This window comes from Salmo trutta, unplaced genomic scaffold (genome assembly GCF_901001165.1).
Source record: "Salmo trutta unplaced genomic scaffold, fSalTru1.1, whole genome shotgun sequence".
In the NCBI taxonomy this organism is placed as follows: Eukaryota; Metazoa; Chordata; class Actinopteri; order Salmoniformes; family Salmonidae; genus Salmo; species Salmo trutta.
Window position 1 is genome coordinate 72,501 of NW_021822724.1, and position 10,046 is coordinate 82,546.

Consider the following 10,046-nt stretch of genomic DNA (forward strand, 5'->3'; position numbering starts at 1 on the left):
TTGGTAGAGGTGTCTGCTTAAGAGCCCTTTGATTGACAGCTGGTACAGGCAGGTGGGCGGTACTTAAATCTGAGTCCCAAATGGCACCCTATTCCCTATTATACTACTTTTAACCAAATCCCTGGTCAAAAGGAGTGCACTAAATAGTGATGTGGGGCCTTGTGGGATGTTTAGGGTCCATTTGACATTTAGCCATGATCAATATTTTATTTTTGGAACAAGGTCGACCTGTCACGATTAACAGTGTACATGTATGTGTCTCTACAGTAGGTCTATAGAGACGTGTTAAGGAGGGCATGATGTAATTGCATGGACAAGTGTGTGTGTGTGTGTGTGTGTGTGTGTGTGTGTGTGTGTGTTTGAGTGAAAGGTGAATAGACAGGAGAATAGCAAACCAGACAGACAGAATGATGGATACACTGATGAAGAGCGAGAGGGAGAGAGGGGAGAGAGAGAAGGAGCGAGAGAGGGGAGAGAGAGAGGAGAGAGAGAGCAGGAGAGAGAGAGAGGAGCGAGAGAAGGAGCGAGAGAGAGGAGAGAGAGAAGGAGCGAGAGAGCAGGAGAGAGAGAGAAGGAGCGAGAGAAGGAGCGAGAGAGAGGAGAGAGAGAGGGAGATCGAGTGCAGGAAGGGAGGGGAGGGAGGGGTTAGAGAGAGAGAAGAGATTGTTACGTTCCCCGGCAAGAAAAACAAATATTGTCGCTCAAACAGAAGGGGAACTAACAGAGTCACTGACCAACAACCCAAAAAAACAGGTGGGGTTTTAGGAGGGGTTCTCAAAGACACTCATGGGGGTGAACTGAAAGTTGACGAGCATCAAGAACTGGGACCTTAAAGACACCCCCCATTAGACCCACTAAATTTGCCCAAGAAGAGGCAAACAAAAGAAAAACCCACACCAAACCTAAAGACAGGAAGCAAACCAAAATGGTGGAGCTAAAACAAAAACAGGGAAGATCAGATAAAGGAATGTTTTTCTCGAAATACAATAGGGAGCACCAACTAGGTGTTGACCCTCCACATCTCTCAATACAGCTGGAGCACTGGGCCAGCCGCTCTTAATTAGCCCCAACTAGGTGTTGACCCTCCACATCTCTCAATACAGCTGGAGCACTGGGCCAGACGCTCTGAAATATCACCTGGGCCAGCCGCTCTGAAATATCACCTGGGCCAGACAGTCTTAGATATCACCTGGGCCAGACGTTATTAAATAATGTGCTAATGAGAGAGAAAACAGAGAGAGAGAGAGAGAGAGAGAGAGAGAGAGAGAGAGAGAGAGAGAATTTGGCCGATTAGCAGAATTAGGCCGATACCCGCTAAATATCAAAATCCAGAAAAGAGTCGTTAAATTCAACAACCACCTAAAAGGAAGTGATTCCCAAACCTTCCATAACAAAGCCATCACCTACAGAGAGATAAACCTGGAGAAGAGTCCCCTAAGCAAGCTGGTACTGGGGCTCTGTTCACAAACACAAACAGACCCCACAGAGTCATCACCTACAGAGAGATGAACCTGGAGAAGAGTCCCCTAAGCAAGCTGGTCCTGGGGCTCTGTTCACAAACACAAACAGACCCCACAGAGCCCCAGGACAGCAACACAATTAGAACCAAGAATTAGAACCAACCAAATCATGAGAAATGAGACATTGGAAAGATTTTACAAAAAAACATAGTAAACTAGAATGCTATTAGGCCCTAAACAGAGAGTACACAGTGGCAGAATACCTGACCACTGTGACTGACCCAGACTTAAGGAAAGCTTTGACTATGTACAGACTCAGTGAGCATAGCCTTGCTATTGAGAAAGGTCGCTGTAGGCAGACCTGGCTCTTAAGAGAAGACAGGCTATGTGCACACTGCCTACAAAATGAGGTGGAAACTGAGCTGCACTTCCTAACCTCCTGCCAAATGTATGACCATATTAGAGACACATATTTCCCTCAGATTACACAGATCCACAAAGAATTCCAAAACAAACCCAATTTTGATAAACTCACATATTTACTGGGTGAAATACCACAGTGTTACATCACAGCAGCAAGATTTGTGACCTGTTGCCACAAGAAAAGGGCAACCAGTGAAGAACAAACACCATTGTAAATACAACCCATATTTATGTTTATTTATTTACTTGAACCATTTGTACATCTTTACAAAACTGTAGATAGACATAATATGACATTTGAAATGTCTTTATTCTTTTGGAACATTTTGGAGTGTAATGTTTACTGTTCATTTTGATTGTTATTATCCATGCCAATAAAGCCCCGTTAATTAAATTGAGAGAGATACAGAGAGAGAGAAAGACAGGGAGAGAAAGAGATAGAGAGAGAGAGAGAGTGAGCAAGAGAGAGACAGAAACAGAGAGAGAGAGAGATAGAGAGAAAGAGAGAGACAGAGAGAGACAGAGAGAGAGAGAAAGGGAGAGAGAGAGAGAGAAAGAGAGAGACAGAGAGAGAGAGAGAAAGGGAGAGAGAGAGAGAAAGAGATGGGGCAGAGAGATGGAGAGATGGGGCCGAGAGATGGAGATATGAGATATGGGGCATAGAGGTGGAGATATGGGGCATAGAGGTGGAGATATGGGGCATAGAGGTGGAGAGATGGGGCATAGAGATGGAGAGATGGGGCATAGAGATGGAGAGACAAGCATAGAGATGGAGAGAAGGGACAGATGGAGAGATGGGGCATAGAGATAAAAAGATGGGGCATAGAGATGGAGAGACAGGGCATAGAGATGGAGAGACGGGGCACAGAGTTGGAGAGACGGGGCATAGAGATGGAGAGATGGGGCAGAGAGATGGAGAGATGGGGCAGAGAGATGGAGAGATGGGGCAGAGAGATGGAGAGAGGGGGCATAGAGATGGAGAGAAGGGGCATAGAGAGAGAGATGGGGCAACCCCATGGAGAGATGGGTCTGAGAGATGGAGAGATGGGTCTGAGAGATGGAGAGATGGGTCTGAGAGATGGAGAGATGGGTCTGAGAGATGGAGAGATGGGGTATAGAGATGAGAGATTGGTCTGAGAGATGGAGAGATGGGGTATAGAGATTGAGAGGGTATAATTCCAGATTGGTTGTCTGGCGCTGTGTGTTTATGAGCTTTCAGACTGTCTGTGTACACACACACACATACACACACACACACACACACACACACAGATAACTGTATGTTTTTTCTGCTCTATTACAGGTGAACAACATCAACAACAACAAGGACAACCCCCCACTCGTCCATCATCCCGTTGTCCCTCAACACCTCCATTAACGTTCCTTATTGTTCAGCCCTTGACTTGGGTTGTTTGACCCACCAAGGGGACAGGGAATCTTAACCGGGTTGTTTGACCCACCAAGGGGACAGGGAATCTTAACCGGGTTGTTTGACCCACCAAGGGGACGGGGAATCTTAACCGGGTTGTTTGACCCACCAAGGGGACGGGGAATCTTAACTGGGTTGTTTGACCCACCAAGGGGACGGGGAATCTTAACCGGGTTGTTTGACCCACCAAGGGGACGGGGAATCTTTGGGAAAGAAAGAACGTATTCTGTTATACTCCCACGATGCTCGGAATAATATTTGTGATGCGGGACGTGTGGAATGATTCCCTGAAGAGAGGGATGCTGACATAACAGAGGGATAGAGGGAGGAAACGACTAAAGGAAAGAGAGAGACATATGAGCAATCTACGGTGGAACAGAGGAGAGGGAGAGAGGGGGAGGAGGGAGGGGAGAGAGGGAGAGGAGGAGAGGATCTGCCTGTTCACGATCTTCATTTCCTTGATATCAATATTATGATATATTCATACAAGAATTCCCAGAATTCCCAAACAGGAAATGGCGATGGAAAATTATGGAGAAGCAAACAAATTGAATTTCTTCAGATTTTTGTGTGTTTTTTGGATTTTCCAGATTCTCTTTGGGGAATAATGTGAATGGGATTGAGTGAAAATTCTCTTTCTCTCCCTGGAACTAAACAAATATAAAAGGGATTGTGGAGTGTGTGACTCAGCGACCCAAATCCGCCTCTTTGATGTGTGTGTGTCGGAAAGGAGTCACACACACACACTGTCCGGGAGTACACACACACACACACACACACAAACACACACACCAGGATACACACCTGAGGCTGAATCTGCGCCAGACACACACACACACCTGGCTGGAGGATAGGTGTGACACAGACAGAAAAGGTAATGTATGACTGTTCGATGCCCTTGGGAATGCACACACACACACACACGCACACGCGCACGCACGCACACACACACACAGAGACACACACACGTGCATATAAATATGTGCAAATCATCTGCACCAGTGAATAAACACTCAGCGCTCAAAACGGATGGCCCACCCCCCCCACACACACACACACAGAAATGTGAACTCATTCGCATGGCTTGATAGAGAATCAGTGAGTGAGTGTGTTAATCAATTCACTTTTCAGTACATTGCCGAACAAAGAACACACACACACACACACATCTGCTACAAACCAACAGATATAAATAAAGGATATAAATCAAGAACAGATGTGAAATCTCCATGCATTCCTAGGTTGTGGTTCTGCGGCCGTGGCCAGGGCTCACTCTGTGGTTTGTGTGACAGTATTATTTTCGTTACATAAAAGGAAAATAATTATTATTAAAAAGTGAACATGAAGAAGAGAAAAAACCCATCTACCTGGATAGACACTAACGAGTGTCAGAATAGACATGTTATGGATGTGGAGGGATGGAACGAACAGAAGGAAACTAGAGAGACAGAGGGTTGAAAAGATGGGTAATTAAGTGGTCGATGAACAGCAGGTTGCTGGTGAAGGATCAAGCTGTCACCACGACAACCACAGAGAGAGAGAGAGAGAGAGAGAGAGACAGAGACAGAGAGAGAGACAGAGAGAGACAGAGAGAGACAGAGACAGAGGAGAGACAGAGAGAGACAGAGAGACAGAGAGAGAGACAGAGAGAGAGACAGGAGAGAGAGACGAGAGAGAGAGAGAGACAGAGAGAGAGACAGAGAGAGAGGAGAGAGGACAGGAGAGACAGAGAGAGAGACACAGAGAGAGACAGAGAGAGACAGAGAGACAGAGAGACAGAGAGAGAGAGAGAGAGAGACAGAGAGACAGAGAGACAGAGAGAGAGAGAGACAGAGAGAGACAGGAGGATGTACTGATGACAGAATGACAGGAGGATGTACTGATGACAGGCGGATGTACTGATGACAGAATGACAGGAGGATGTACTGATGACAGAATGACAGGAGGATGTACTGATGACAGGAGGATGTACTGATGACAGAATGACAGGAGGATGTACTGATGACAGAATGACAGGAGGATGTACTGATGACAGAATGACAGGAGGATGTACTGATGACAGGCGGATGTACTGATGACAGAATGACAGGAGGATGTACTGATGACAGAATGACAGGAGGATGTACTGATGACAGAATGACAGGAGGATGTACTGATGACAGAATGACAGGAGGATGTACTGATGACAGGAGGATGTACTGATGACAGAATGACAGGAGGATGTACTGATGACAGGAGGATGTACTGATGACAGGAGGATGTACTGATGACAGAATGACAGGAGGATGTACTGATGACAGAATGACAGGAGGATGTACTGATGACAGGAGGATGTACTGATGACAGAATGACAGGAGGATGTACTGATGACAGAATGACAGGAGGATGTACTGATGACAGAATGACAGGAGGATGTACTGATGACAGGAGGATGTACTGATGACAGAATGACAGGAGGATGTACTGATGACAGGAGGATGTACTGATGACAGGAGGATGTACTGATGACAGGAGGATGTACTGATGACAGGAGGATGTACTGATGACAGAATGACAGGAGGATGTACTGATGACAGGAGGATGTACTGATGACAGGAGGATGTACTGATGACAGAATGACAGGAGGATGTACTGATGACAGGAGGATGTACTGATGACAGGAGGATGTACTGATGACAGAATGACAGGAGGATGTACTGATGACAGAATGACAGGAGGATGTACTGATGACAGGAGGATGTACTGATGGACAGAATGACAGGAGGATGTACTGATGAGCAGAATGACAGGAGGTGTACTGATGACAGGAGGATGTACTGATGACAGAATGACAGGAGGATGTTCTGATGACAGGAGGTGTACTGATGACAGAATGACAGGAGGATGTACTGATGACAGAAATGACAGGAGGATGTACTGATGACAGGAGATGTACTGATGACAGGAGGATGTACTGATGACAGGAGGATGTACTGATGACAGAATGACAGGAGGATGTACTGATGACAGGAGGATGTACTGATGACAGGAGGATGTACTGATGACAGGAGGATGTACTGATGACAGAATGACAGGAGGATGTACTGATGACAGGAGGATGTACTGATGATGTACTCTCTGCATGAGAGAGAGTGTTGGTGTGAGATTCATTCTAATGTGTCTGTACTTCCTATAATTAAAAGGTATCTCAGAGGATACTGCGCACACACACACCACACACACACACACACACACACACACACACACACACACACACACACACACACACACACACACACACACACACACACACACACACACACACACACACACACACACACACACACACACACACATAGCTCAAAAGATGTGTCAGTTACCACTGACACCCCACAGAGACCAGGAGAACAGACAGGTACCTGTCTATGTGTGTGTGTGTCTGTGTGTGTGTGTCTATGTGTGTGTGTGTCTGAATGCATCACTGGCTTTGCCAACATCTGCTATTGCCCAGCTGCAAGCTAATAGGCTCACCGCGCTCGGTACTAAGCCCCGATTGGCCGTTGGCTCTTTTGACCGGGTCTCACACCAGGAAGTCCACGCGGTGAATTAGCCAATGAAGTGAAAGATTCATATAGATATAGACCGAATAGAGCTGACGTACCTACCAATTCTACACTACAGAAAGCGACGTCTGTTCTGGAAAATACATTTGTATCTGCGACGTTGTAAACAGCTCATTGAATACAGCCCTGAAGTGTTGAGGTTTTGTGTGTGTATGTTTGTGTGTGCGTGTGTATTTACCCCCGAAGGCATGAGTCCATGCTGTGTCATCGAGTCTGCTTCCTGCTGGGAGAATCAACCAATCCGATACAGCCTAATCAACACCACAGGGCACTGGATTGGTGGATACAAATACTTAGAACTCTTTCCTTATTTTACTCAAATATTTTGTGGAATTAGTTGTAAGAAGGAGAGAGAGAGACAGAACAGTGCAGGGTCAGGGTTAGGGTCAGGGTCAGGGTCAGGGTCAGGGTTAGGGTTAGGGTCAGGGTTAGGGTCAGGGTCAGGGTCAGGGTCAGGGTTAGGGTTAGGGTCAGGGTTAGGGTCAGGGTTAGGGTTAGGGTTAGGGTCAGGGTTAGGGTCAGGGTCAGGGTCAGGGTCAGGGTCAGGGTTAGGGTTAGGGTCAGGGTTAGGGTCAGGGTTAGGGTCAGGGTTAGGGTTCAGGGTTCAGGGTCAGGGTTAGGGTCAGGGTTAGGGTCAGGGTTAGGGTCAGGGTTAGGGTCAGGGTCAGGGTCAGGGTCAGGGTTAGGGTTAGGGTTAGGGTCAGGGTTAGGGTTCAGGGTCAGGGTTAGTTTCATTATACTGGTCATTATACAGTGGTATCATTATACAGTGGTATCATTATTCAGTGGTATCATTATACTGGTCATTATACAGTGGTATCATTATACAGTGGTATCATTATACAGTGGTATCATTATACTGGTCATTATACAGTGGTATCATTATACAGTGGTATCATTATACAGTGGTATCATTATACAGTGGTATCATTATTCAGCGGTATCATTATTCAGTGGTATCATTATTCAGTGGTATCATTATTCAGTGGTATCATTATACAGTGGTATCATTATTCAGTGGTATCATTATACAGTGGTATCATTATACTGGTCATTATTCAGTGGTATCATTATACAGTGGTATCGTTATACAGTGGTATCATTATACTGGTCATTATACAGTGGTATCAATATACAGTGGTATCATTATACTGGTCATTATACAGTGGTATCATTATAAAGTGGTATCATTATACAGTGGTATCATTATTCAGTGGTATCATTATACTGGTCATTATTCAGTGGTATCATTATATAGTGGTATCATTATACAGTGGTATCATTAAACAGTGGTGTCATTATTCAGTGGTATCATTATTCAGTGGTATCATTATACAGTGGTATCATTATTCAGTGGTATCATTATACAGTGGTATCATTATACTGGTCATTATTCAGTGGTATCATTATACAGTGGTATCGTTATACAGTGGTATCATTATACTGGTCATTATACAGTGGTATCAATATACAGTGGTATCATTATACTGGTCATTATACAGTGGTATCATTATAAAGTGGTATCATTATACAGTGGTATCATTATTCAGTGGTATCATTATACTGGTCATTATTCAGTGGTATCATTATAAAGTGGTATCATTATACAGTGGTATCATTATACAGTGGTATCATTATACTGGTCATTATTCAGTGGTATCATTATACAGTGGTATCATTATACAGTGGTATCATTATACTGGTCATTATACAGTGGTATCATTATACAGTGGTATCATTATACTGGTCATTATTCAGTGGTATCATTATACAGTGGTATCATTATATTGGTCATTATACAGTGGTATCATTATACAGTGGAATCATTATACTGGTCATTATACAGTGGTATCATTATACAGTGGTATCATTATTCAGTGGTATCATTATACAGTGGAATCATTTTACTGGTCATTATACAGTGGTATCATTATACAGTGGTATCATTATACAGTGGTATCATTATACTGGTCATTATACCGTGGTATCATTATACAGTGGTATCATTATACTGGTCATTATACCGTGGTATCATTATACAGTGGTATCATTATACTGGTCATTATACAGTGGTATCATTATAGAGTGGTATCATTATACTGGTCATTATACAGTGGTATCATTATACAGTGGTATCATTATACAGTGGTATCATTATACTGGTCATTATACAGTGGTATCATTATACAGTGGTATCATTATACAGTGGTATCATTATACAGTGGTATCATTATACTGGTCATTATACAGTGGTATCATTATACAGTGGTATCATTATACAGTGGTATCATTATTCAGTGGTATCATTATACAGTGGTATCATTATACAGTGGTATCATTATACAGTGGTATCATTTTACTGGTCATTATACAGTGGTATCATTATACAGTGGTATCATTATACAGTGGTATCATTTTACTGGTCATTTTACAGTGGTATCATTATACAGTGGTATCATTATACAGTGGTATCATTATACTGGTCATTATACAGTGGTATCATTATACAGTGGTATCATTATACAGTGGTATCATTATTCAGTGGTATCATTATTCAGTGGTATCATTATACAGTGGTATCATTATACAGTGGTATCATTATTCAGTGGTATCATTATACAGTGGTATCATTATACAGTGGTAACATTATACAGTGGTATCATTATACAGTGGTATCATTATACAGTGGTATCATTATACTGGTCATTATACAGTGGTATCATTATACAGTGGTATCATTATACAGTGGTATCATTATACAGTGGTATCATTTTACAGTGGTATCATTATACTGGTCATTATACAGTGGTATCATTATACAGTGGTATCATTATACAGTGGTATCATTATTCAGTGGTATCATTATTCAGTGGTATCATTATACAGTGGTATCATTTCAGTGGTAACATTATACAGTGGTATCATTATACAGTGGTATCATTATACAGTGGTATCATTTATACTGGTCATATACAGTGGTATCATTAACAGTGGTATCATTATTCAGGGTATCATTTATACAGTGGTATCATTATACTGGTATACAGTGGTATCATTATACGTGGTATCATTATACAGTGGTATCATTATACTGGTATATACAGTGGTCATTATACAGTGGTATCACTATAC

At 43.1% G+C, this 10,046-nt stretch overlaps 1 protein-coding gene and 1 long non-coding RNA gene across 2 annotated transcripts in view; one reads left to right on the plus strand and one right to left on the minus strand.

Moving 5' to 3' along the window:
• Positions 1 to 3,644, plus strand: part of LOC115184022 (uncharacterized) — a 4,974-nt gene extending 1,330 nt beyond the window's left edge. The window contains exon 2 of the long non-coding RNA XR_003874164.1: positions 3,187 to 3,644. This is a non-coding gene — a long non-coding RNA (uncharacterized LOC115184022). The remainder of the gene's footprint in view (positions 1 to 3,186) is intronic.
• LOC115184021 (pyruvate carboxylase, mitochondrial-like) overlaps positions 1 to 10,046 on the minus strand; it is a gene marked incomplete at its 3' end in the record, with an annotated part of 126,654 nt that overhangs the window by 49,869 nt on the left and 66,739 nt on the right. The gene's annotated exons all lie outside the window — the stretch shown is intronic.